General features: G+C 40.4%; 1 protein-coding gene across 1 annotated transcript in view; it reads right to left on the reverse strand.

Moving 5' to 3' along the window:
• OSGIN1 (oxidative stress induced growth inhibitor 1) overlaps positions 1-17,961 on the reverse strand; it is a 42,980-nt gene extending 25,019 nt beyond the window's left edge. Inside the window, exon 1 of the mRNA XM_053700444.1 lies at positions 17,770-17,961. The gene's annotated coding sequence lies outside the window, so the exon portion shown is untranslated. The remainder of the gene's footprint in view (positions 1-17,769) is intronic.
• Positions 17,962-27,246: the final 9,285 nt, after the last annotated feature.

A 27,246-nucleotide genomic window follows, 5' to 3' on the forward strand; every position in this document is an offset into this window, starting at 1 on the left:
CATGGCTATATTAGTTTGTTATATGGGATTATGCCTCTAATGGGGGTATGATCTGGACACAGTAAAAGCTGTATTTTTACTAATATGAGTGCACTGCAAAACATGAAAATCACTGTTCTCAGTGGCGGGTCTAGCAGGGTGAGCTGGTAACTTTTCATTTCATCTAGAACTGCTCTTAATTTACAAGGTAGTGACTTTTTACATAGCTACTCAGAGCAAAGATCTGTCTAACAGAGACATAAGTGGGTTTAACAAAATACATGTAGAAGAATTAGTAGTACAGGATATTCCACCAATTCCCTATGCACCCATCTTATTTAGTTATAGGCAACTTTATGCACCATCTAAAATATGGTCTAGAACCACCCCTACTGATGTGCATGTTGACTAGTATGTCCCTTTAAACTTCATTAGTATCACAGCAAACCAAGAGTTATTTGCCTGGTGTGCAGAGAATATTGCAAGATTCCAAATTCCTGAGATTCCCATTTCTTTCTACTGAAAGCTCACCCCTTGCAGAGCCAACTAAATCTATCCATCCATCTAACCTGTCACTGGATCTGGACTTCTAAGAAACTGCAAGTAAGTAAGGCTAATAAGAAATGTTATCTACACCAGTAATATGTATAATATGACTAATGTTATTTATTCAATGGCAATTAATTAAACATTTGTGGGGAGTTTAAAGGGATATAAAACCCAAAATGTTTCTTTCATGATTCAGACACAGCATGCAACTGTAAACAACTTTCTAATTTACTTCTATTAAATTATCTTATCTATTGTTGAAGAAATAAACATTTATGCTGCTATTATTTTACTATATACTATTTTAGATAAAATACCAGTTAAACAATAGGCAGATAAAAAAAAAAATGCTAAACATTTATTATAGTATCTAGACTAATATTATTTAGATAATTCATTTATAGAGCGGCAACATATTACACAACACTAAGACATTAGACACATTTGAAAATCCACGCTTAAAAAAAAAAAAAAAAAAAAAGAACTACAAATTTGAGCTATAGTTGCAGTAAAATTATACACAGACATACAACATACAAAACTCAGAAACAAATATTGATGTGTGGATCAGCCTTCAACATGGCTGTTTTTAGAGAATCTGGCTCCCTGGGCGAAATTCCAAAATGCTCCCCCACCATGAATTCTAAAGTGCAACCTTCTCCCATCCTCCTTCCATGTCTCACTGCCATTTAATTTTAATTTCAATCTGTAAAGTGTATATTTACAATGCAACATAGATAACTTCTTTGTTAGCTTGCGTTTGCATTGCTGGGAAGCATTGCGATCACGAGAGCATGTTTCCATAGGCCGTCAGAGATGACATCAGTACCTCGTGCATTGAAGAGGGTAAGTAGCGCAGCAATCTTAAATATAAATGTATATGCTGATATATATTTATGTGTTAATATGTGTATATACACATATTAACACATACATATATATATGTATATAAACCTATACATATATATTTACTGGGAACACACAGTTCCCACTTTTCAGTGCCGTACACCCCACTCCCACCAATTTTAGCCCCAAAATACTGCCTAGTACAGTTATTTTATTAAAAAATAAAGATGCTGCTATCTTTCGGCTGGATTACGAGTTTTGCGCTATGAGTGGAAAAAAACGAAATACTTACCTGTAAAATAAACCCTAAGCTAGCTACAATATAACTAATAGTTACATTGTATCTAGCTTAGGTTTTATTTTTATTTCACAGGCAACTTTGTATTTATATTAACTAGGTAGATTAGTTAGTAAATAGTTATTAACTATTTACTAACTACCTAGTTAAAATAAATACAAATTTACCTGTAAAATAACACCTAACCTGTCTTACACTAACGCCTAACATTACACTACAATTAAATAAATTACATTATTTAAATACAAATAACTAAATTACAAAAAAAACATAAACACTAAATTACACAAAATAAAACAGAAATTATCAAATATTTAAACTAATTACACCTAATCTAATAGCCCTATCAAAATAAAAAAGTCCCCCCAAAATAAAAAAAAAACCCTAGGCTAAACTAAGCTGCCAATACCCCTTAAAAGGGCCTTTTATGGGGCATTGCCCCAAATAAATCAGCTCTTTTACCTGTAAAAAAAAAAAATACAAACAACCCCCCAACAGTAAAACCCACCACCCACACAACCAAACCCCCCAAATAAAATCCTATCTTAAAAAACCTAAGCCACTATTGTCCTGAAAAGGGCATTTGGATGGGCATTGCCCTTAAAAGGGCATTTAGCTCTTTTTTGCTGCCCAAAAAAAGCTAAAAATAAAACCCATCCTATAAACCCTTAAAAAAAGCCTAACCCTAACCCCCGAAAATCCACTTACAGTTTTTTAAGACCGGAAATCCATCCTCAACGAAGCCGGGAGAATTCTTCATCCAAGCGGGCAGAAGTCCTCAACGAAGCTGGGAGAAGTCTTCATCCAAGCAGCAAGAAGTCGCCCTCCAGGCGGGCAGAAGTCTTCATCCAGACGGCATCTTCTATATTCATCCTTCCGACATGGGGCGGCTCCATCTTCTCCTGCGCAGAGCATTCTCTTCGTACGGTCCCAGCCGTACACTGAAGGTTCCTTTAAATGACGTCATCCAAGATGGCATCCTTTGAATTCCGATTGGCTGATAGAATTCTATCAGCCAATTGGAATTAAAGGTGAAAAAATCCTATTGGCTGATGCAATCAGCCAATAGGATTGAGCTCACATTTTACTGGCTGATTGGATCAGCCAATATGATTTTTACACCTTTAATTAGAATTCTATCAGCCAATTGGAATTCCAGGGACGCCATCTTGGATGACGTCATTTAAAGGAAACTTCATTCTTGAAGAGCCATTGAAATGCCCTTTTAAGGGCACTGCCCATCCAAATGCCCTTTTCAGGGCAATGGGGAGCTTAGATTTTTTAGATAGGATTTTATTTGGGTGGTTTGGTTGTGTGGGTGGTGGGTTTTACTGTTGGGGGGTTGTTTGTATTTTTTTTTACAGGTAAAGGAGCTGATTTCTTTGGGGCAATGCCCCGCAAAAGGCCCTTTTAAGGGCTATTGGCAGTTTAGTTTAGGCTAGGTTTTATTTTATTTGGGGGGGCTTTTTTATTTTGATAGGGCTATTAGATTAGGTGTAATTAGTTTAAATATTTGATAATTTCTTTTTTATTTTGTGTAATTTAGTGTTTATGTTTTTTTGTAATTTAGTTAATTGTATTTAATTAATGTAATTTATTTAATTTTAGTGTAATGTTAGGCGTTAGTGTAAGACAGGTTAGGTTTTATTTTACAGGTAAATTTGTATTTATTTTAACTAGGTAGTTAGTAAATAGTTAATAACTATTTACTAACTAGTCTACCTAGTTAAAATAAATACAAACTTGCCTGTGAAATAACAATAAAACCTAAGATAGCTACAATGTAACTATTAGTTATATTGTAGCTATCTTAAGGTTTCTTTTACAGGTAAGTATTTAGTTATGAATAGAAATTAGTTAGGTAATCATAGTAATTTTTATTTAGATTTATTTTAATTATATTAAAGTTAGGGTTAGACTTAGGGTTAGGGGTTAATATATTTATTTAGTGTTAGTGATGTGGGAGGCCAGAGGTTTAGGGGTTAATAACTTTAGTCTAGTGGTGGTGGCGACGTTGGGGGCGGCAAATTAGGGGTTAATAAGTGTAGGTAGGTGGCGGCGATATCGGGGTGGCAGATTAGGGGTTAATAAGTGTAATGTAGGTGGCGGCGATGTTAGGGGCGGCAGATTAAGGGTTAATAAGTGTAATGTAGGTGGCGGCGATGACGGGGACGGCTGATTAGGGGTTAATAAGTGTAGGTAGATGGCGGTGATGTCGGGGGCGGCATATTAGGGGTGAATAAGTGTAATGTAGGTGGCGGCGATGTTAGAAGCGGCAGATTAGGGGTTAATAAGTGTAATGTAGGTGGTGGCGATGTTGTGGTGGCAGATTAGGGGTGTTTAGACTCAGGGTTTATGTTAGGGTGTTAGGTGTAAACATAAATTTTCTTTTCCCCCAGGAATCAATGGGGCTGCATTACGGAGCTTTACGCTCCTTTATTGCAGGTTTATTGCATTGATGTCTATGGGGAAATCGTGCACGAGCACGTAAAACCAGCTCAAAGCAGCGCTGGTAATTGTGTGCAGTATGGGACTCAATGCTGCCATATTGCCTGCTAACGCCAGGTTTTTGCAAACCTGTAATAGCAGCGTTATTAAAGGTGAGCGGTGGAAATAACTTGCAAATTATTACAGAGCCGGTCATAACGTAAAACTCGTAATCTAGCCGTTTATTTTTTTTATAAAATACACAATATAGTATATAGGGGTCCCTGTATGTGCTACTTACAAAAATTGTGTCAAATTCCTGCACTATGTGAGCTACTGGTAAATGGTTTAAATTCATACATTGTGTGTGTTTCTAGCAGAAAATAGGGTTCAATCCAATGTTTACATTACTAGTGGAAAGCAGTTACATTTCTGCTGCTAGTTTATAGTTACCCTCTTTGGGGTAGATTTATTAAATGCTGTAGTGAATCATGTACACCCTGCATCGCTGAATGCCGACAGCATACCCTGTTGACATTTAACATTGCACAAGCATTACTTGTGAAATGCTGCCCCCTACACATTCACGGCCAATCGGCCACTAGCAGGGGGTGTCAATCATCCCAATCTTATCGTATCGGGATGATTGCAGTCCGCCACCGAAGCTAAGGATCAGCAATTTTATGACTGCTGCTTCTTAACTTCAGTTTCCGGCAAGCCGGAAACTTCGGGCAGATACAACAGCATTCGCTGCTTGTTAAATCCAGCCCTTTGTCTATCGGTGGAACAGTGGTTAAAATCTGAGGAACGTGTTTAAATCCCTGCTCTGTTTGTATTAAAGTCTAAATGGGGGTTAAATCCTGCAGTGTGTTTTACTGGCAACAAGAAAGTTAAATTTTGCACTGCATTTTTTTTTTTCTAAAATCAGGAGCCAATTAAATTATTTCTTAAGCTACAAAAAAGCTGTTATAGACCTGTGCAGAAAGTTCACATACTCTAAATTCCAATAACTGAAATTGTCACCATAGGCAAGATTGTTATTTTTTGCTTTCAGTGTTATTTTGAACGCTTTAGGAGTTTCAGAGAAAAGTTGATGGAGATGCTCAGGAACACTATGCAAGCACAGTGCTTTAAGCCAAATATCTGCACGTAGGCTGCTCAGCACATTGTAGTGATTTAAGCAGGCTTATTTTCCCATATCGAGGAGTTCAAATGCTGCTGCAGCCACTTACAGACACTAGTTACCAAAAGTACTTCCTGCTCCCGCACTGCCTCTATCAGTTAGTGCTCTTGCCCTGGAGTCTGCAGACACTTACAGACAGAGCGCAGGTGCAACACAATGAAAAGTTTCATCCTGTGCTAACTGCCTAGAGTTGGCTTTAATTTCCATCAGTTAGTGGCAGCGCTGAGAGCTCCTTAGGCTTCCCCCGTCAGTTAGCGCTCTTGCCCCCAATGCCCTGGACTGGATCGCGACAATGAAAGTGATGCAGTATAGCTGTAAAAAAGCTGACTAGAAAATATCACCTGAACATCTCTATGTAAAAAAGAAAGATATTTTACCTCAAAAGTTTCTCAGTAGCCACATCCCATTGTAAAGGACTTTTAAGCAGCAAATCAGTAAGTCTGTCCCGGGACAGCCGAAGGGTTGATTCTCGTGCACTCCCATGTTATTTCCTATTCAGTGTAAGGAAGTTTACAATGAAATGTCATGAGAGTTAAGTGAAATCTCATGAGATCACAGTAATAGTTCATGACCTCAGCACTGCTGATGCTGATTGGCTGCTGTTCATTTCTTCATTTTTTATTTTTTTTTACCTGCAGCTGGGCTGCAGCTGAGTATACCTTTTTACACAGAACTTACGCTGCTGAGCTGAGGAAATTGTGAGGTAAAATATCTTCCTTTTTTACATAGAGATGCTCAGGTGATATTTTCCTGTCAGCTTTTTACAGTTATACTGCATCAGTTTCAAGTGATTTAGCATATGAGTATTATGTCCCTTTAAAAGAAACTTTAAAAAAAGTAAGTGCAACTCCCCAGTTACTGCACCCTGGGCAATAGCCTGGTCTGCCCACCCCTAGAAATGGCTCTGGGCTTCAACAAAGGCTACAGAAGACAGAGCTTTAATGTGTATGCTGGACATCACCAAACTGCAATTCTACAGAAAAAGAAGAAGCTGATTAGGTTTCCAGGAAAGAGTGTGTTAAGGCTGCTGTTCTGAAAGCCAAGTCTCTTCCCAGCACAAGAAGCTATGGCCGATTCACCCCAGCCATGCTCCCCAGTGCTCTATATTCTTTAGATGGCTTAACCCCTAGTCTGCCACTGCCAGAGGATACTGTCAAAATGCTGACACCAAAATGTTGGCATTAGAAACCACAAAGTGATACAGTTACTATTTAAATGTCAACATTTGTATATAGCCAGCCTGACTTCCAGGAAATCTCTGAGAGGGAAAAACTTATATTGCACCAGAGGCTAGTGCCAGCTCAGTCACATCAGTCACACACATATACTATAAAGTACTGGGATTGCTTGTAAACAACTGTTTAGGAATGTGAGGATGGGGAGACATTGTATACAAATGATCGTTTCATGTCACTGGTATCTTTAGCACCAGCCTTACTGAGATAAGTGTTATAATATAAAAAATAAACATCATGTGTGTGTGATAAGAACAACACACTCTGAGTCTAAATCCTGACACTCCCACGGCACTCCTCCCAATAATTAATGTTTGACATGAAGATAGCTATTACAGTAGTATGAACAAAATCATTTTCTGGAATATTCCAGATACATGTACAAGTTTCCTAAATGTAATGAACCCCGTGGGCAAATCTTTACACTGCCTCAAGCTTTGGCATTTATTTGGATTCTGCTCCTGGTGTGAACAGTAAAAAAAAACAAAAAAAACTGCACACTTGTAACAGGAGTATATCAAATTTCAGGTTGCTAAAGACCTATTCATGATATGTCAATTTCTTATCCCATTAGATACATAATTAAAGTAAAAATGAGGGGCAAAACTACAGGGGGTGCAGAGGCCGCAATTGCGACTGGGCCCCCAAGGGTTGGGGGCCCAGCTTAATTTTTTATTTTTTTTTACATTAAAAAACGTTGACCTGCCACTGCCTGCACTGATATCATGTGAGTGTGACATGATGCTTCACTAGTGTCTCTGACTACAGGGGTTAGTGTTTCTGTTTTACCCATTGGTGTTTGTGTATGTGTGTATGTATGTATATGACTGTGGCCTCTAGTTATCAATGTCTGTCGGACCTGATCCGACAGTGTGGATCAGGTCCGACAGACATCGCTGGTGCAACGCCACCCCCTGCAGACTCGCGGCCAATGGGCCACCAGCAGGGGGGTGTCAATCAACCCGATCGTACTCGATCGGGTTGATTTCCGGTGATGTCTGTCCGCCTGCTCAGAGCAGGCAGACAGGCTATGGAGCAGCGGTCTTTGTGACCGCTGCTTCATAACTGCTGTTTCTGGTGAGCCTGCAGGCTCGCCAGAAACACGGGGCATCAAGCTCCATTCGGAGCTTGATACATATGCCCCTGTGTATGTATTTATGCATGTATGTGTGTATGTATGTGACTGTGTGTGTATTCATGTATGTGTGTGTGTGTGTATGTGTGTGACAGTGTGTGTGTGTGTGTATGTCTGTGGAACCAGAAAATTACAGACCTTGTTACTACAGCATGGGGGGGGCGGGGGGTAAACAGTGTCACTATACAGTACCACTATATACAGTACGGGGGGCTGGACCATGTCAGACTTCTGTGGTCACTTTATAAAGTACTTGGGCGGGTAGGGTCAGGCCAGCCATCTCACCGGCAGATTACAGGCTGTGTCACTGACTCACTATATACAGTACTGGTGTGTTAAACAGTGTCACTATATACAGTAATAGGAGGTCAGACCATCTCACAGACTGTGAGAACTGGGTACCTCCTTTTGCAGACATGTAATCTGATTCACATTTTTCCTGTGTTAAATATATTAAAAAAAAAAAAAAAAAAAATATGTATCAAATTCACTTTTTTCTTTTTTGGGGGTGGGGGCCCTTCTTAGATTCTTGCACCTGGGCCCTGTGGTTTCTAGTTACGCCTATGGGGACACCTGAAGCTGGGTTACTCTTTCTGCAAAAATAAATTCACATACCTATGAGACTCCTCATTTGTAAGAGGAGACTGTAGTTATCACACGGGTAATGTAAAAGGGGCAATTGCTCAATAAACTGATATGAAAGTAAAAATGTAACTTTCATACATGCAATTTTAGGAGACTTTCTGATGTATTTCTATTATCAAATTTAATGATAATTTAATTTGTTCTCTTCATATCCTTCGTTGAAAAAGCATACCAGTAATACACTACTGAAATGGTGGGTACATACATATGAATCTTGTGTTCAGTTAGGTACAAGTAGTGCGTTGCTGCTCTGGGGCTAACTTTAAATATGCAGGGGTTAAACACATTCTTATGCAAGCAATTGCACAATAGTAAAATGCTCTAACGTATTACATTATTTTCTTTTTTCACTTTTATGAAGAAACTGCTTTATGGTGATGCAATACGATGTACAGCTGAACCTGTGGCTCCCGCCCAGCCAAAAGAAATCATATGCAAACTAGAGACCCCACACTGGAAAAATATCAAATATATACTGCTACACTGGGTTAGACCAGACATCCTCAAACTTGGCCCTCCAGAGGTTTCGGAACTACATTTATATGGAACCTCTATATAATTCTGTTAAAGGGACAGTCTAGTCAAAATTACACTTTTATGATTCAGACAGGGCATGCAATTTTAAACAACTTTAAAATTTACTTTTACATCAAATTTGCTTTGCTCCCTTGGTGATATTCCTAGCTAGGCTCTCAAACTGATTTCTAAACCATTGAAAACTGCCTCTTAGAAAGTTTTTCAGTTGGACAGTACTAGTTCATGTGTGTCACATAGATAACATTGTGTTCACTCCAGTGGAGTTATTTAGGAGTCTGCACTGATTGGCTAAACTGCATGTCTGTCAACAAGCACTGAGATAAGGGGGCAGTCTGCAGAGGCTTAGATACAAGGTAATCACAGAGGTAAAATATATATTAATATAACTGTGCTGGTTATGCAAAACTGGGGAATGGGTAATTAAGGGACTATCTATCTTTTTAAACAATAAAAATTCTGGTGTAGACTGTCCTTTTAATTCTTTTACTATCATGTAGACAGACAGAACTATTTCTGCAATGCTCATGCAGTATCAAATATCTCAGAATGGCCTGTACCCACTGGAGAATATTGGGACTGGAACAACCATGAAAAATATCAGTTTCAGTAAGCATTGCTGAAGATGTGAAGGAGATTGATTAAATGGCACTCCAGAAAATAAAGTAAGTTTTCTAGTTGCTTATGTTTTTCTATGGAACCCACTTACTATTTTTCACATGCTTCTCAATTCTTTAGTGAATGGATAGTGCTAATAGGGAATATAAGACATTGGGGTAGATTTATTATCCAGCGGATGCTGCAATCTATGCCGATAGTTTCAGGTCCGCCTGAAACGTAGGTTAAGAAGCAGCGGTCGTAAGACCGTGACTCCTTAACTTCTCGTGGCGGACTGCAATCATCTCGATCCGATCGGGATGATTACCCCCCCCCCCCCCGCTAGAGGCCAATTGGCCGCCAGTGAGCAGTGGGCGGCATTGCACAAGCATTTCACCAGAAATGCTTGCGCAATGATAAATGCAGACAGCGATAGCGAATCATTTTCGCTTGCCATTTAATACATTTACCCCATTGTGTCTAGTTACAAACCTTTTTCATTTTGGCTAAACCTTATGAAAAAATATAATTGTTCATTATGTTCATTAGATTAGTGTTTGGTCTGCACTTAATTTACAAAAGGCAGTGGATGCTTTTTATGAAAAATATTAAATGAGATGCATTTGGAATATAATAATTATTTTTTCATTTTTAGCAGTCTTGTTAAAAGCTGAATTCTCTCCAATATACAGTAAATTGTATCATTATATTGGTTCTCATTCCTTTCTTATGATAAGCTTTCAAACTCTAAGTTTATCTTGCGCAGAAAGGATTGACACACCCAGTCACATGATCTACATGTGTTCTCAATTCAGTAGTGAGTTTGTAAACATAGTGTACGTGCTAGTGTGACAGGCAGTTAGCAACCCTAGATAAGTGCATGTAGAGTAATATGTATCTAGTAGAGGCATGAATGTGAAAATTAAACTTTCATGATTTCGATAGAGCCTATAATTTAAAAAAAAAAATACAATAACAAACTTTCCAATTAATTTATAATATTAAACTAACCTATTTCTACTGGTATTCTTTTTGTTAAAAGTTAGTTCCATTCCTTGAGAGTATATCTAGATAGTCTTAGGAGTGTGCACGTGTATTGAGCACTTTATTTATAACATTGTTGCAAACATCGCTGCCATATAGTGCTCAAGACAAGTGCACATTTCTGAGCCTACCTAGGTATGCTCTCAAGGGAAGACGCTCATTTTGAACAACAGTAGCAAAAGAGGTAGAAAATAATTTATTATTTGTGTGCTGTAATAGAGGTTTCCATTAAATCATATTTGCAAACTGCAATGCATTTGTTATACAGAAATCAGGAATAATAATTGCATACATATGTAATATTAAGTGGAATACCTGAGATCCACAGCATCTACAATTATTCATGTCTTTATATGGAATTACTAAAGCTTAGTAAAATATTCCTATCACAGGGCCTTTTTTATAAGTGTATTTTATTATTATTATTATTTATTTATAAAGCGCCAACAGATTCTGCAGCGCTGTCCATGGGTAACAAAGATAAAAGGACAGTACAATATGAAACACCAGACAAAATTTAACAAACAAATACAAGGGAAATTGGGAGCCCTGTTGCCGTGGGAACTTACAATCTAAATGGGTAGGGGGTGAGAAACAGGAGGTGGGGACTGCAAAGGTGGGAATAATGTTAGTGTGGAGTTAGATGAGGGCTATTAGGCAAGTGGAATTCATTAGTTACTGATTTGGTGATAGGCTTCCCTGAACAAGAAGGTCTTTAGGAAGCGTTTAAAGGAGGAGAGGTTGGGGGAAAGTCTGACAGCTCGAGGAAGTGCGTTCCAGAGGGTTGGTGCCACACGAGAGAAGTCCTTTAGTCTAGCTTGGGAGAGGATGATGGTAGAAGAGGCAAGGAGTAGATTGTTGTTGGATCTTAGGGGACGGGCTGGAGTATATTTGTTGATGAGTGAGAACAGGTAGGGGGGGCTGCATTGGTAAGGGCTTTGTAGGTCAAAGTGAGAATTTTGAATTTAATTCTGCTGTGAATGAGGAGCCAGTGAAAGGACTCACAGAGGGGTGCAGAAGATACAGAGCATCGGGAGAGGTGGATTAGCCTAGCAGAGGCATTTAGGATGGATTGAAGGGGGGAGAGGCGAGAGAGGGGAAGGCCAGTTAGTAGGTTGTTACAGTAGTCAAACCGGGAGATTACTAGGGAATGGATTAGCTGTTTAGTAGTTTCAGCACTCAGAAAAGGACAAATTTTGTATATATTCCATAGGTGGTAGCGACAGGATGAAGAGAGCAATTGGATGTTGGGTATGAAGGACAGATTGGAGTCAAGTGTAACGCCTAGGCAGCGGACTTGGGGTGATGGGGAGATAGTGGTGTCACCAACAATGATAGTAAAGTTAGGAACTAGAGTATAATTAGATGGGGGGGGGGGGATTAGAAGAAGCTCAGTCTTGGAGATGTTGATTATTAGGTGGTGAAATGCCAGATAAGCAGTCACTGATGTGGGAAAGGACAGAAGGAGAGAATGCAGGGGTGGATAGGTAGACATGAGTATCATCAGCATAGAGGTGATAGTTGAAGCCATAGCTACTGATAAGTTTACCCAGTGAGGACATATAAATAGATTAGAGTAGAGGGCATAGAACAGAGCCTTGAGGTACTCCAACAGACAGCGGCAATGAAGAGTAGGAGTCACCAGCAGACAAGGACCTATTAGAGAGATAAGAGTGGATCCAGGAGAGGGCAATGTCAGAGAGCCCAAGGGAGCTGAGAGTCCATAGGAGGAGGGGATGGTCAACAGTGTCAAAGGCAGCAGACTGGTCAAGTAAGATAAGTATAGAATAGTGGCCATTGTTTTTAGCAGAAAGAGAATTGTAGTAAGTGTATTCTAAAACACCTGTAGTGGTGACAGTTTGGAGGCAGTTTTATGCAGATCAATGGGTGCATAGTAGTGTATGTGCTCAGTCTATAAGAAAACAAGTTTAAATAGACACAAATGTTACAGATAGAGCAGACAGTTTGAAACAACTTTCAAATTTACTTCATTCTATTGGTATCCTTTTGAATGAGCAGAAGCTAGCTGAAAACATTGAGTGAGCCAATAACTAGAGGTATATATGTACAGTCACCAACCAGCAGCTAGCTCCCAGTAGTGCACTGCTGGTCCTAAGCCTACCTCTGTATGCTTTTCAACAAAGGATAGCAATAAAATGTAGCAAATTTGATAGCATAAGTAAAGTTGTTTAACATTGCATGCTCTGTCTCAATCATAAAATGGTTTATTTTGAATTTACTGTTTAAGATATAATGTGAATATGCTCAGCATTGTATATATTCCAATTATGGTAGAGATGTTGGTGTTTTAATATATGATTTAACCCCTTAATGACCGAGGACATGCAGGGTACGTCCTCAAAAAAAAGGCAGTTAATGCCTGAGGACGTACCCTGCTTGTCCTCGGTGTGGAAAGCAGCTGGAAGCGATCCTGCTCGCTTCCAGCTGCTTTCCGGTTATTGCAGTGATGCCTCGATATGGAGGCATCCTGCAATAACCTTACATGGCCATCCGATGCAGAGAGAGCCACTCTGTGGCCCTCTCTGCACCGGACATCGATGGCCGGTATCGTTGGTGGGTGGGAGCCAACTTGGGAGGCGGGTGGGCGGCCATCGGTGTGTCCTGTGAGATCAAGGGGAGCGGGATCGGAGGTGGGATGTTAGGGGGCGCGCGCGGGCGCGCGCACAGAGGTTGGCGGGCGGGCGCGTGCACGGGGCGGGAGCGGGTGGGAACCGCTACACTACAGAAAATAGTGTTAAGAAAAAAATGAAAAAATGCCCAAATCTTGTTTGTGCAAAAGCACAAAAAGAGATCACGGAGGGGTGGGGGGTTGGTTTTGTATGGGGGGAAGCTACACTACAGAAAATTTTAATAAAAATTTAAAAAAAAAAAATGTTTTCTTCTAAAATGGGTACTGGCAGACAGCTGCCAGTACCCAAGATGGCACAGATTAAGTTAGAGTGGGAGGGTTATAGTGCTGTTTGGGGGGGATCAGTGAGGTTGGGGGCTAAGGGGGGGATAGTACACAGCAGCATATGTAAATATGCTTTAAAAAAAACACAAAAAAACAACAAATATAGCTTTTATTTTAGTACTGGCAGACTTTCTGCCAGTACTTAAGATGGTGGGGACAATTCTGGGGTGGGGGAGGGAAGAGAGCTGTTTGGGAGGGATCAGGGGGTCTGATGTTTCAGGTGAGTGGCTGAGCTCTACACTAAATGTGATATTAACCCTGCAAGCTCCCTACAAGCTACCTAATTAACCCCTTCACTGCTAGCCATAATACACGTGTGATGCGCAGCGGCATTTAGCGGCCTTCTAAATACCAAAAAGCAACGCCAAAGCCATATATGTCTGCTATTTCTGAACAAAGGGGATCCCAGAGAAGAAGCATTTACAACCATTTGTGCCATAACTGCACAAGCTGTTTGTAAATGATTTCAGTGAGAAACCTAAAATTGTGAAAAATTTAACTTTTTTTTTTATTTGATCGCATTTGGCGGTGAAATGGTGGCATGAAATATACCAAAATGGGCCTAGATCAATACTTGGGGTTGTCTACTACACTACACTAAAGCTAAAATTACCCCAAAAAGCTCCCTACATGCTCCCTAATTAACCCCTTCACTGCTGGGCATAATACACGTGTGGTGCGCAGTGGCATTTAGTGGCCTTCTAATTACCAAAAAGCAACACCAAAGCCATATAAGTCTGCTATTTATTAACAAAGGGGATCCCAGAGAAGAATTTACAACCATTTGTGCCATAATTTCACAAGCTGTTTGTAAATAATTTCAGTGAGAAACCTAAAGTTTGTGAAAAAATTGGTGAAAAAATGAACAATTGTTTTTATTTGATCGCATTTGGCGGTGAAATGGTGGCATGAAATATACCACAATGGGCCTAGATCAATACTTTGGGTTGTCTACTAAAGATATCAGTGTTCTAATATAGCTAGCGCTAATTTTGAAAAAAAAAAATGGTTTGGAAATAGCAAAGTGCTATTTGTATTTATGGCCCTATAACTTGCAAAAAAAGCAAAGAACCTGTAAACATTGGGTATTTCTAAACTCAGAACAAAATTTAGAAACTATTTAGCATAGGTGTTTTTTGGTGGTTGTAGATATGTAACAGATTTTGGGGGTCAAAGTTAGAAAGTGTATTTTTTTTCAATTTTTCCTCATATTTTATAATTTTTTTATAGTAAATTATAAGATATGATGAAAATAATGGTATCTTTAGAAAGTCCATTTAATGGCGAGAAAAACGGTATATAATATGTGTGGGTACAGTAAATGAGTAAGAGGAAAATTACAGCTAAACACAAACACCGCAAAAATGTAAAAATAGCCTTGGTCCCAAACGGACAGAAAATGGAAAAGTGCTGTAGTCATTAAGGGGTTAATGTCTGTGTGCAAATCATAGAATGGTTTTGTGGAGAGCTGCATGTAGACAGCTCTTATCTGCAAAGGGAATTCAATTTCTGGCTGTGAAACAATGTGAGTAGTGAATAGCAGTGTTCTCAATGTTATTTCCCCAATGTCAGATTTTACTGGAATAATAGAGAGCAATGTCAAAGGTTAGCATAAGGTATCTGTAATTTGCATTCAAACACTCACATAGTAATTTACTGTATACACAGTAATATGAGAGGACTATTCTGTCTCCTGATTGACCCCTTATCAAATCATACACTCTTGTCACAGCTGCAGGCTGCTAGAGAAGGAATCCTGGCTGGCTTGTTCAGCTACATGCTTTTATTTGCTGCCGGACTGTCACCAATTCATCAATATGTGTGTGAGGCCTTATCAGTAAGAGCCGTATGTGTATCCTTTATCACTTACGTTAACATTTGGTTAATGTTTTCTGTTCAACTTCTTTTGAAGCAAAAAACAGCTGAACTTTATAATACATTTCTTTTCAACTTTAAAACTATGCTAACAAAGTAATTTAAACAACTACCATCAGCTAGTAAAAAAGATTAGTGAGAATTATTGTTAAAGAGATATTCTGATGCAATAATATAATGCTTTAAAGGGATATTAAACACTAAGGCCTAGATTATGAGTGGAGTGCGAAATTCAGCTTTTGCGTGCGCTGTTATTACAAGTTAAGCACAGTGTGAACGAGACATCAAGTTTGTATTGCCTGGAAGCATTGCACTCACTGTCCCTTTAAGGTTTGTGGTAAACATTTTTTACCTTGCACTTATAATACCAGATTTTGCACTTTTCTTACCACGGGTCACTTTGCATGGTAGCGCACCCTGAGTTATCATTTGCGCCCCACTTGCAATCTAGTCCAATATGTATTATTCCAGGTCTGATCAATACTGGGAACCTGGTCACAATGATGCTGATAAAATGAGATAAATAAAATAAATTGTCTTTTTAATCTCCAATGCCGACCTACTTATTTCATGTGGCTTCACCAACATAAGTACAGCCGCAACCAGAATTCAATGCACAGCTTCATTTAACAATGACCTGGCCATGCTCATGACTCGTGGCCGGACTTTTAGCCGATGGACATTTGACCGACACACAAGTGGCTGTCAGATAACAGTCCGGCCATGAAATAGTCTAGATAGATAGATAAATAGATGCGATAGATACATTTGATAGATAGATAGATAGATAGATATATAATTTCCCAGACAGAGAATTACAAGACGTGCAGGCTGGGACCCATGGTAAGGTTCCCAGAGGCAGTTGCGGCAACGGAGGCTCTGATTAGAGCAGAGCACTCTGGAGCGTTTCTGCCCACGGCCAAAATCGGAACATGCTTCGGCATTCTGTCTGTCGGCCAAATGTACGTCTGACAGAATGCCGTCTGCCAAATGTCCGTCTGCATTTTGTCAGAGCACCCTCATTAGAGTGCACTGCATGTAGTGCTCTACCTGCAATCTCACTGTAAAATGAATGATGTAGTTTGCTTTTAAATAAGTTATGTCTACTATAAAAAACAATTTAAGGCATGTTTGGAAAGGACTATACACACAGCACTATGTCTTTAGATGCTGTAATTGATGGTGCAAGTGCTGGTGATAGACTGGTCAATGCCATGAATCATGGGGTCTTGTTATTAGTAAAGGGTTGTGTGCTCTGACAGACAAGAAAAGCCAGGAGCATGCACCTGAGTATACCCCCTATACACACATACATGCATAACATGAAAACTGAATGTCATAGCTCTTATATTTTAACAATATTCAGCAAATTATCTAAAAACATACAATGCATATTAAATATGATTAACGAGTCGCCACTGTTGTTTAAAAAAAAAAATACGTTTGTATGATTGCTTAAAGGGCCATTATAGTCAAAATATGGCATGCTCTAATTTTTTAGAACATGTAATTTTAAAACTATCGCCCTTGAACCGCTATGTCTTTAACATGCACAAAGGGGGTTAAACACATAGTAGAAGTACCGTTCAGGACCCGCAGACCACTACCGCTAATGTAATTGTCATATATATATATATATATATATATATATATATATATATAAATATAATATTTTGTGTTTATTGGTTATAATACATAATTATGACAGTAGTGTTTCCCACAAAAGGTAGGAACTGTACCCACAGATCGTCACATATATATCACCACATGCAGATACTCTGCACCATATAATAGAGGTATTGTGCTGTTCCATATAGAATATTTACAGCACATTACCATATACCACTGCATATATTACATCTATAGGGCAGTAGGCTATGGCATCTACACACGCAGTGTGTAGATATAAAACTTTCATAGCTCAGACTGATGATTATCTGTTTGACTTATTGCCCACAGTAAGAAGAACCTCTGTTCCATATTTTGCATTTACAGTAGAGCAAACAAATAGTCTTTCAGTTCTGTATACAGCATGACATTCAGCTGTTCTATAAAATGAAGGGAACAAGTGTCAGTTTATCTAATCATATAGTTTGATTATAAACGTATTGAATTAACAATACATCTTGAAAACTCAGCTAGCTTTTGAAACACTAAAACACTGTACATACACGTGCAAGTTCACATTGATTTCAAATGTAAAGTACAGGAACAGAGACTTCCTGCAATACGGCCGTGCAATTTAATTAAAACAAGTGCTGTAAATTCAATACCACAGGTTGTAAAACTCTTTACATTGCAAATGTATCATATTTCATATGGACACAGCTGTAAAATGCTGTCATCAGCTTTACTGGTAGCTTCTCATCCATTCATAAATGTATTAAGGAATACATTACCCCTACTCCACATAAAAGGATGGTAATAAATGTAATAACTTATTCTTACCAGTGATAGATTACTCAGTTGGTAGCTTATGTAAGCAGCAGTCAGTAGCACTAAAAGGACTGAGAGTGATCCATGCATGTACAGCTTGCAAATTATTCTGATAAATATAGCTGGTTGCTAGCAGGTAGTTAGCTGGGAGGGAGTGGCTAAGTGCAGGGGGCGGGTAGACAAATTTCATGGGATAAGCATGAGTCAGCAAGGCTCCAGTTACTAGGCTTATGAATGGGCTGAGCTGATGTGACATAACTAGCATGAGATAAAGCCTATGCCGAGAATGACAGTGGCAGCGAGAAGGAAAGGGGGAGAGCAGCACTAGAGAGTAAAGAGTGCACTTGCGGAAGGGAGAGAAGCTATAGGGACAAAGCATTTTTGTATTGTGTGAGTGGGGAGGAAGCAAGAAACAATAGTGCTGCAATGGGGAGGTAAGCAATCATGAATAGCATAGGAGAGGAGAAAGGACACAGGGTTAAAGGGACATTAAACCCAAAATTTTTCTTTCATGATTCAGACAGAGAATACAATTTTAAACAACATTCCAAAATTACTTCTATTATTTAATTTGCTTCATTCTTCAGATATCCTTTGTTGAAGAAATAACAATGATCATGGGTGAACCAATCACACGAGGCATCTATGTGCATCCCCCAATCAGCAGCTACTTAGCCTATCTGGATATGCTTTTAAACAAAGAATATCAAGAAAATGAAGCAAATTAGATAATAGAATTAAATTGGAAAGTTGTTAAAAATTGCATGTTCTATCTAAACCATAAAAGAAAAAAAATTGGGTTTCATGTCCCTTTAAAGGGACATTATGCACTGCATTTTTGCTATCTTATTATTTATTTTAGTATGTGTTGAAGGGTTAACCCTTTATCACAAATCTAAAACATTAGCATGTACAGTTAGAACTTCCTAGGGTTGAGACCATAGCTGGTAGTGGTAGGATAGGACAGCATGAGAAACTCTGGTGAACTTGAACCTTGGATTAAATAAAGTGGGCTGTCTTAGATAAACTTGGGTAAAATACATTAGAGAAAATACAATAAAATAATATTTTTTTGAGACTATGTAATTTGGTGAAACTGGAGTCATTGAAGTGGCAGAGAAAATTGGGAAATTATGAAAGAAACATCATTCACGGATGGACAGGGGAGTGGGAGGTTTCTGAGGGAAGAATAGAGACTGTTAATGAATGAGTTAAAAAAAAAACTGCTAAAATTTGAAAAAAGAAAACCAGAGGGCTGCTGAAAAGGTGTAAATGTGGATGGAGAGTAAAGGGACATAAAATAGTTGCAGCAATCATTTTGGTCAAACATATCTTATTTGCTTTAGCATCAAGTGTGCAGCATGATAAACCACACTTCTTTAAAATGTGTATTTCTTTCCTAACTTATGGAGAGTCCACAACGTCATTCCAATTACTAGTGGGAATATCTCTCCTGGCCAGCAGGAGGAGGCAAAGAGCACCACAGCAAATCTGTTAAATGTCACTCCCCTACCCATAATCCCCAGTCATTCTCTTTGCCTCTGTCAATGGAGGAGGTGAAGTTTGGTGTCTGAAAAAATATATTTTTTTGGGGTACTTTTCCCTGCAAGCAAAGATTTAAGTTTAGCCGAGTACACGTCAATCTCTTCAGTAGAGTAGTGGTGGCTTTTAAGCAGTTAGGAAGTTGTGAGGTAGTCCTTACTTTGTTTCCTAACATATTGCTGCCCTAGTTATAGAAAGCCACAGTTGTTTACTCTGTTCTTTCTTTTTTCTTCAGGTCTCTGTAAGGAGTATGTGTCCTTTCATGCCTTGTGAGCCGTCTTCCTGCTGGACAGCTAGACTGCAGTTAAGTGCTTTTTGTCTTCTAGGTACTAAAGACTTGCACTTCTGAAGATCATTAATTCTGCAATAATATTTGGGACATAGTTAATCCTATACGCAGGATTCGTTTGGGCAGTCAGCAGGCACAATTTTTATGGGACTGTTCCTCTGTGGCTCCTGTTTTAATTAATCAATTAATTAATTCATTCATTTATTATCGTTGTGTATGTATGGCTGTAATGCTCGTGGGATATTCCTCTATCAGACCAAACTTGGCCAGTAGTCTTCTTATCCCGGCATCAATTGGAATGATAGGAAATATCCCAGAGCAGAGAGAGTTTGTAAAATGAGGTAAGCAGTACTCTCAGTAGGCAGGGTAGTCCTTGGTGGCAACAGGAAGACAATCCAGCAGTATAGCAGTTTAGGGGTAAACCAATAGAAGGACTAGGAACAGACAGGAGTCAGCAACAAAAGGAAATCCAGCAGTATAACAGTTCAAGGGTAAACCAATAGAAGGACCAGACAGGCAGAGTTCAGTAACAGTATAGCAATCCAACAGTTCAGTGGTTAAGCAGGCAAAGTGGTCAGACAAGCAGACTTCAGCAACAGTATAGCAATCCAGCAGTTCAGGGGTTAAGCAGGTAGAGTGGTCAGAAAAGCAGAGTTCAGCAACAGTATTGCAAATCAGCAGTTCAGGGGTTAAGCAGGCAGAGTGGTCAGACAAGCAGAGTTCAGCAACAGTATAACAGTCCAGCATAAGGTAATACAACACCCAGGAGCACACTAAGCAACACCTATACTTGGGCAGTGAAGATAGTAAGTGAAAGACTTACATACGCGCAGGATTTGCGCCACAGGAGATCCGGACCGGCTTCAGAGGGGCAGAGACGTGCATCGATGACGTCATCACCGCACGCTCACAGGAACCGCTGCATCCCTGGCAACAGCCAGAGCAACAACCACCGTGTCCCTGGCAATAGCCAGAGCGGAGTGGCATGACATAGCCCCCCCCCCTTCAAGGGTTCCCTCTGTGTAACCTGCTGTGGCTTGAAAGGTATAGCATAGTACAGAAGAGTGCCAATAAGTGTTCTTTGCCAGCTCAGCTAGGGGTAACAATTCAGACCAGTTGGTATGGAGAGCATTAACAAAAGTTCTGAGATAGGCTTTGAGATCTTGATTCACTCTCTCAGTCAGCCCATTAGTCTGAGGATGGTAGCCAGAAGACAGGGAAACAGTGGTTCCAATCAATTTGCAAAAGGCTTTCCAAAAAGTAGAGATGAATTGTGGACCTCTGTCGGAAACAATATTCACGGGAATGCCATGTAGTCATACCACATGTGACAGAAAAAGAGATGATAATTTTTGGGCAGATGGCAGTTTCATTAGGGGTACAAAAGCCAATCTGGAAAATCAATCCACCACAACCCAGATAACTGTATGATTGTCAGAAGGATGGAGGTCCACAATGAAATCCATTGTTATGTGCGTCCAAGGTTGTTTGGGAATGGACAATGGTTAGAGTAAGCCAGGAGGCAAGGATCGGGAAGTCTTATTGGCAGCACAAGTCGTGCAGGCTTTCACATAGTCCTGAGCATTAGACTTCATGGTAGGCCACCATACATGTTGGGATAGAAGCTTAAAAGTTCTTGACAAACCAGGATGTCCTGAAAGTTTACTATCATGCGCCCAGGATAGCACCGGGGTGTGCGTAGGTTCAGAGGTACAAAGAAGATATTGGGAGGCGTGGGGACTTCAGGAGGCTGTCTAGACTGGGCACGTTGCAGTCTTTGAAGAAGAGAGGTGTTAAGTTGAGCAATCACACAGGAGGGGGGGGTATGATGTGTTCAATAGGAGCTTCAGAGGAATCACTAAACTGAGGAAACTGATGGGAAAGGCGTCATCTTCCTGGGACCAAAAAAAAAAAAAAGGCTAACAGACCACAAAGTTAAAAAGGGAAAAGAACAAGGCCCACCTGGCCTGTCGAGGATTGAGTCCATGAGCTGTCTCTAGGTACGTCAGATTCTTGTGGTCAGTGAGAATTTGAATTTGGTTGGCAGTACCCTCTAGCCAATGACGCCATTCAGTCAAGGCCATCTTAATGGCTAAGAGTTCACAATTACCCACATCTTAATTCCTCTCTGCTGGAATAAAACGTTTGGAGAAAAAGGCTACAGGGTGCAACTTGGAGGTTAAAGGGTCCCTTTGGATTAAGACTGTTCAAGCTCCAATCTCGGAAGCGTCAACCTCTAAATTGAGCTGCAGGTCAGGATCAGGAGGGCAGAGCACAGGAGCAGAACAAAAGGCCTTTTTTAGATGAGAGAAGGCATTCATGGCTTCAGGAGGCCAATTTTTGCAGTCCTTGTTCTGTTTAGTCAACTCAGTGAGTGTAGCAACTACCTGGGAAAAGTTCTTTATAAACTTGTGGTAATAATTGTAGAACCCCAAGAATCTCTGTAGTTCCTTTAATGAAGTGGGTTGAGGCCATTCCAGAACTGCGGTAAGCTTAGAAGGATCTATGGCAAAACCTTCCTTCGAGATGACATAGCAAAGGAACTGGATCTGAACTTGATTGAACTCACATTTGTCCAGTGTGGCTACCAGAGAATTGTCTCTGAGGCGAAGAAGTACCTGTCTCACATGTTCATGATGCTCCTCAAGTGTTGTTTTATTTTATAAACACACCTAACCTTTAATATGAGACTGTTATTTCCATGGAGGAGGAGGCGGGTCCTGTCGTTGACGGACCTGAGATGGGAGAAGTATCCCCTCTATCGATCTATATGCAGGAGCAGTATCTAACTTATGACACTGATCGGTACCAGAGTTGGCCATGACAATTGTTCCAGCGGGCTGTGGGTACCGGGGGCATTAACAGAGTGCCTTCCTCCACTGTCACGAGTCTGAAGAGTTGTTTACACACTCGAGTAGGGGTGTGCAGCGGCTAGTATTTATGATTGGTCTGAAGGCTGGAGCCTATCAGCCTACCATCGGCGTATACGTCAGACGCCAAATAATCACAGAGGATTTTTTACTTTTCATGATCCGGGTGGCGGTTTTCTGTGTAACACTATATTGTGTGAATTAGGCAAATATTGGTGAAAAATGTTAAGAGAACCCACAGGGAAACATAAAAGACCGAATAGAGAAATCCGGTATTGAGTACATCTTATTTTTCAGTTGCGTATCACGCTAAACACAAGCAGACAGGTATGAACATTTGTTTTTATCTAATAGAACGAGGCTAATATCAGATTCAATGAGGTATCTATTTATGGCCACACACACTATACCGGGACCGTATATATAATATTATTAAATACATAGCCATGATATTATGATCTTTAATTGGGGTATTTTTCAAAAAACTTGTACAAGTCCAGTAAGCCTATTAGGGTAGGGGATGAGAAGTGTGCAGGTGCATCAACTAATGGGCAATTAAACAAAGGGCTTTTGTGATTGGTCTTTTTGGTATGAAGGGTGGGGCAGTACTGGTAGCTCAGGTCTTTATAAGATGTATGTTTAGAGTTAGAATACATGCCTGATGAAACGGTTGATACCGAGAAACGCGTTGCATGTCACTTACTTATTGTGCATGAGGGATATATGTATTTTTAATTGTTTTTAATTTTATTAAATCCTTTTATTTAACCATATATCCTCATTGCTACTGTTCATTTCTGAGCTACCTGTTAATCCCGAATGCAGCGGAGTTTCCTGCTTCCCATCCCACGCAGCTAGCTGGTTTGCTGAGAAAGCCAGCCTGTCTCTATTGGCACAATTGAGTGCCGCCACAGAATGTGAGTACCCTGCACAGATTGCTAATTTAACATTGTACCCTCACAGATTCACATAGTGGTGTGCCTTTGTTTGCACCTAGCTCCAGTATCTATATCGCTGGACCCAGTATACACAGTCCGCTAAGGCATAGAGTCTCCTACCCTAAGTTATCCTGGATTGCCGGATCAGCTAGCTGGTTTGCTGTGAATACCAGCCCGCTCCTATAGGCACATTGGAGTGCCTTTCCATATTGTGAATACCCTGCTCTTGTTCTATATCTGATGTTGGCTGTTTCAGATTCACACATACGGCGCCTCTTTCCTTGTGTTTGATTGTTATTTCCATGGACATTATTGGATATTGAAATGCTAAGGGACATTTGTCTAAAACATCAAGGACTTAAAGGGTTAAATACAGATTAAGAACAGCATTGGTGATTCTGACCTACAGTTACCAGCTTGTTTCAGTTCAGAGGTGACAAGTCAAGTTTGGGTAAAAACCAGTTGGAAATCTGATGAACCACTGTATGTAAACAATAGATCAAAAGGATACCACAGGATTCACTAAGACATTTTACAACCCTTACAACATTTAGCATTTCAACACAGATGGTCTTTTCAGCACAGATGGTGTACAAGGCCCTGATTTTATCTCTGTTCAGCAATAGCCTAAGGAAGTGACGTTCTACCCCCACTCATATAATAAAGTCATCTTGTCTCTGACTGAGGAATGTACAGTTGAGTGTGGGCTGGGCTATGTGAAAGAATGAATGAATGACTATATAAGTTAGTTGCCATTGTATGTATGTAGGCTAAGCTCTCTTCTCACTCACCTCTTCCCTTCCATCTCTCTCTCTCCCCTTCCCTTTGCTTCCCTTACATTAATTAGTAACTTGTTTCTGTGTAAATACTTATTTTCTGTATAATAAAAGAAATAAATTTCATCAAGCAGCGTCCTGTTTTCCTAAGCTAAAGGTAAATATTAGTGTGGAAAAAGTAACTATAAAGTTAGCAGATTCTACAAGTGTGGAGGAGAAAATAAGGATATCATCCAGGTAGACAATGACAGTGCAATTGAGGAGGTCACGGAAGACATCGTTGACAATTGCTTGAAAGACTACAGGGGCACTACACAGCCCAAAAGGCATTACAAGGTATCCGTAATGCCCTGATGTCGTGTTGTAGGCAGTCTTCCATTCATGCCCTGGGAATATACGAATAAGTTTGTACACCCCACATCGATCCAACTTAGTGAAGTAGCAAGCATTTTGGAGCAAATCCTAAAGTTCTGTGATTAAAGGAACAGGATAGCGATTCTTGATAGTGATGATGTTTAGGGCTCTGTAGTTGATACAGGTTCTGAGCCCACAATCCTTCTTACTGACAAAAAAGAAGCCAGCCCCGGCAGGAGAAGAGGAAGGGTGAATAAAACCTTTAGCTAGGTTCTCTTGAATATAGTCCTCCATGCCTTGGTTTCAGCTTTGGAGAGTAGATAAGTCCTCCCTTTAGGAAGTGGTGCTCCAGGAAAGAGGTACATTTTGCAGTCAAAAGGACAATGGGGTGGCAGCACATTAGCTGCTTTCTTTTCAAACATATCTGTAAAATCTGCATATACTGAGGAAAGATTTGAATGGGTCAGTAGACTAGCTATGCTGATGTGGTGCAGAGGAGTAACCTTAGCCAGGCAGGAGTGGAAGCAGGAAGTACCCCAGAAGGTCAACTGTCCCTCAGTCCAGCCGAATTGCAGGTTGTGTATACAAAGCCAAGAAATACCAACATGACAGGCTGTGCTGGGAAATGAATGACATTGAACTGCAACTGTTCGGTATGAAGAACTCCCATAGTCAGGGTTAGGGGTGCAGATTCGAATTGGATTAACCTGATCTAAGGGGAGTGCCATCCAGAGTAGATATTTTGAGACATTGTTTTCTCTGCAGAAGAGGCAACCCTGCCTGAATCATAAAACGGTGATCAAGAAAATTTCCAGCTGCCCCTGAATCAATGAAGGCTTGAACGTGGACAGAATTCTGAAGGAAGGTAAGGGTAACAGGTACCAGGATACAAGAGAATTGAGGGGATTTAGTAGAGACCACGCTTAGAGGTACCCCAGTTTTATCCTCTAAGCATTGAATTTTCCTGGTAGAATATAACAATTGTTTAGTTGGTGTGAGTTAGAACCACAGTAAAAACACAGTCTCAATCTCCATCTTCTCTGTCTTTCAGATTCTGTGGGCTTGAGGGAGGAGAGATCCATGAGGTAACTGAAGGTGCTAAAGGGGAAGAGGATAGTCAAGAGACCGGATGAGTAGGAGGATGAGAGGGAAGGGTTCTAGGAGTTCTCTCCCTATTAGCTTGTCTCTCCTGAAATCAAGAATCTAGACTGATACAAAGTGTTATGAATTCATCTAGGGAAGAAGGAACATCATGATAAGTAAGCTCGTCCTTAAATGTGTTCATGCAAACCTCTCCTAAAGGCCACCTTGAGAGCACTGCCATCCCAACTGGTCTCAAGTGCCAAGGTGCGAAACTCAATGGCGTATTGTGTCACAGATCTATTGGTTTGGCGGAGCTCCAAGGAGAGTATTCTGCATCAGAAGCACGGCTGGAGGTCCCAAACAAAGAAGATAAAGCAGAAATGAAGGCATCAGCATCATTCAGGACAGGAGTTGAGCACTCTGTTCCAAAAGGGGAGAGACCCAGGCTAGGGCCTTGTCTTTCAATAAAGAAATTATTAAAGTGACCTTTGACTGATGAGACTGGAAGGTGTGAGGATCATTGCAAAAGTGTAGCCTGCACTGGTTGAGAAAACCCCTACAGTCGGTAGTACCATCATACTTGTCAGGTAATGGTATCCAGGGTATACTTCCAGAAGCAATGGAAAAAGCTGCAGCACTAGCAGCAGGGACTGGCTGTGTAACAACAGTAGCAGCGTTCTTCTGTGCAACCAGTGAGGAAAGCATAGTGGTTATAGCCTCTAGTTTAGAATCCAAATTCAGCAAGTGCATGGTATGGGTTCCCAGCATCTGTCCCTGAAGAGAGACTGGTCCTGCTACCTCATTTTGGTCCATGGCCCAAGTATAATGTAATGCTAGTAGGATATCCCTCTATCAAACCAAACTTGGCCAGTAGTCTTCTTATCCCGGCGTCAAGTGGAATGATTGGAAATATCCCTGAGCACAGAGAGTTTGTAAAATGAGGTAAGCAGTACTCACAGTAGGCAGGGTAGTCCTTGGCGGCAACAGGAAGACAATCCAGCAGTATAGCAGTTCAGGGGTAAATCAATAGAAGGACCAGGAACATGCAGGAGAGTCAGCAACAAAAGTAAATCCAGCAGTATAACAATTAAGGGGTAAACCAATAGCAGGACCAGACAGGCAGAGTTCAGTAACAGTATAGCAATCCAGCAGTTCAGGGGTTAAGCAGGCAGAATGGTCAGACAAGCAGAGTTCAGCAACAGTATAGCAATCCAGCAGTTCAGGGGTTAAGCAGGCAGAGTGGTCAGACAAGCAGAGTTCAGCAACAGTATAGCAATCCAGCAGTTTAGGGGTTAAGCAGACAGAGTGGTCAGACAAGCAGAATTCAGCAACAGTATGACAGTCTAGCATAAAGTAATACAACACCCAGGAGCACACTAAGCAACACCTATACTTGGACAGTGAAGATAGTAAGTGAAAGACTTACATAGCCACAGGATTCGCGCCGCAGGAGATCCGGACTATGATGTTCCTTCCTCTGTGGAAGTGTTTCCTGTTCCAGACCATGTGACGGAGATTATTTCACAGGTATGGGAGAAGTCAGGGATACCTTTCTCCCCATCTCCCGTTTTTCCAAAAGATGTTCCTGTTGCTGACTTCAAAGATTCATGGTGCACGGTGCCTAAAGTAGAAGGGGC

Source organism: Bombina bombina, chromosome 1 (assembly GCF_027579735.1).
Source record: "Bombina bombina isolate aBomBom1 chromosome 1, aBomBom1.pri, whole genome shotgun sequence".
NCBI classification, from domain to species: Eukaryota; Metazoa; Chordata; class Amphibia; order Anura; family Bombinatoridae; genus Bombina; species Bombina bombina.